At 51.9% G+C, this 2,500-nt stretch overlaps 1 non-coding gene across 1 annotated transcript in view; it reads right to left on the bottom strand.

Moving 5' to 3' along the window:
- LOC145747299 (small subunit ribosomal RNA) overlaps positions 1-873 on the bottom strand; it is a 1,810-nt gene extending 937 nt beyond the window's left edge. Inside the window, exon 1 of the ribosomal RNA XR_014282036.1 lies at positions 1-873. This exon is cut by the window's left edge and continues 937 nt beyond it. This is a non-coding gene — a ribosomal RNA (small subunit ribosomal RNA).
- Between the last annotated feature and the right edge of the window lie 1,627 nt (positions 874-2,500).

The following is a 2,500-nucleotide window of genomic DNA, read 5'->3' as shown; positions in this document are numbered from 1 at the left end:
CCCTCTTAATCATTACCTCGCGCTCCGAAAACCAACAAAAAAGAACCGAGGTCCTATTTCATTATTCCATGCAACACTATCCAGGCGAAGCGCCTGCTTTGAACACTCTAATTTTTTCAAGGTAAACGTCCCGGCCGCCGCCGACACTCAGTCAAGAGCACCGACGGAAAACCGGAGGTAAAGCCAGAACGAACAGTGCACGCCTTGCGACGGACCGAACGCCTGCGCCCAAAATCCAACTACGAGCTTTTTAACCGCAACAACTTAAATATACACTTTTGGAGCTGGAATTACCGCGGCTGCTGGCACCAGACTTGCCCTCCAATGGATACTCGTTAAAATTTTTACAGTGTACTCATTCCAATTACAGGGCCTCGTTAGAGTCCTGTATCGTTATTTTTCGTCACTACCTCCCCGCGTCGGGAATGGGTAATTTGCGCGCCTGCTGCCTTCCTTGGATGTGGTAGCCGTTTCTCAGGCTCCCTCTCCGGAATCGAACCCTGATTCCCCGTTACCCGTAAGAACCTCGGTAGGCAGATACCGTACCGACGAAAGTTGATAGGGCAGACACTTGAATGATCCGTCGCCGGTGCAAGACCGTGCGATCAGCAAAGTTATCCCGAGTCGCCAACAAGACGAGCCGAAGCCCGGCAGGTTTTTGATATGATAAAGGCGCGCCTCCCGCAAGGTCGGCGCTTTTTGCATGTATTAGCTCTAGAATTACCACAGTTATCCAAGTAAAATTTACGATCAAATGAATCACGACTGATTTAATGAGCCATTCGCAGTTTTACCGTACGCAAGTTCGTACTGAGACATGCATGGCTTAATCTTTGAGACAAGCATATGACTACTGGCAGGATCAACCAGGTAACTATCGGCCGACAAAATACGCGAACGGAGTCTTTCGCTTTCCCCGTCGCGGTATCGCACTGTATTACTCAATCACTATTTTTGCTTAGCTCCTCAAACCCGGCGTAAGCCGCGATCTGGACGCCGTCGACACCGGCCAGACGCCCTTTCGGGCGAAGCCGCGCGCGGGCTGCGTTTGCATACAACACCAGGAACGCCCAACAAAAGCGAACCGAGAAAACTATCACTTGCGTGCGCACCGGCCACCGCAACTACGGCCCGAGGCCGTGGTCGCGCGCCGAAACACAAACTCGTATTTGCTACTTAATTTTTTCCGTCCAACGTTCAGAGCCTCGCTGCTAGCTACGACGCCTTCGCGGGTCAGCATCAAGTCTGCCCAAAAGCGCACATCGCCTGCACGACACCACATCGTTTTGTCACCAAATACCTTCAACCGACAACCGCATCGCCAATTTGCTCATTTCGCCACAACGACGTCTTCCCTCATAGTATACAGGGAAGCTGGTCTCGCGACAAAGGTAGCAAACTTGTCGAATTTCGACAATTTTCCAAAACGTGCGTTTCTGTGCGGGAAATTGTTCATCGGGCGTCGGCCGATGTCGTGCGTCTTTGTCCGGGCGATTTTCGAAAGTCGCCGGACTTGTGTTTTTTACGCGCGCGCCGGTGGGCTGGTCTCGCGACAAAGGTAGCAAACATGTCGAATTTCGACAATTTTCCAAAACGTGCGTTTCTGTGCGGGAAATTGTTCATCGGGCGTCGGCCGATGTCGTGCGTCTTTGTCCGGGCGATTTTCGAAAGTCGCCGGACTTGTGTTTTTTACGCGCGCGCCGGTGGGCTGGTCTCGCGACAAAGGTAGCAAACATGTCGAATTTCGACAATTTTCCAAAACGTGCGTTTCTGTGCGGGAAATTGTTCATCGGGCGTCGGCCGATGTCGTGCGTCTTTGTCCGGGCGATTTTCGAAAGTCGCCGGACTTGTGTTTTTTACGCGCGCGCCGGTGGGCTGGTCTCGCGACAAAGGTAGCAAACATGTCGAATTTCGACAATTTTCCAAAACGTGCGTTTCTGTGCGGGAAATTGTTTATCGGGCGTCGGCCGATGTCGTGCGCCTTTGCCCGGGCGATTTTCGAAAGTCGCCGGACTTGTGTTATTCAAGCTCGAACGGTACTCGACAATTCTTCGAATGGCCTCCGACCTGAGGTCAGAGTCGCAGTAAAACAAACGAAGTACCCCAGAAAAAAGTTGAAAAAAAAAGCAACTCCGACCTGAAGTCGAAGTCGCCGTAAAAAATACCAAGTACTTTGAAAAAAAAGTGGAAAAAAAAAGCAACTCCGACCAGAGGTCGAAGTCGCCGTGCGCCCGCCCGTTCGCGGACAAATCGATAGATCTTGCGGCTTACTCTCAACAAATCGCAGTGAGAATACTGCTCTAGTGATTACGACACCGCGATCTTCATCTAGGTCGTTTGCAAATGATTTAGCACCCCGCCACTCGAGCAGAAAGCTTTACCCGTTTCGGGGCGACGCTTGCCGCGCCCGTGTTAGACAAGTATCCGGCATTGCCAGCGGCCCGGTGGCCGCCTAACTTTGCCTCTCGACGGCAAGACACAACTTTATCGTCGCTTCCTA

The sequence above is a fragment of the Corella eumyota genome, chromosome 3 (genome assembly GCF_963082875.1).
Source record: "Corella eumyota chromosome 3, kaCorEumy4.1, whole genome shotgun sequence".
Taxonomy (NCBI): domain Eukaryota; kingdom Metazoa; phylum Chordata; class Ascidiacea; order Phlebobranchia; family Corellidae; genus Corella; species Corella eumyota.
This window is presented reverse-complemented; position numbering and strand designations above follow the sequence as displayed.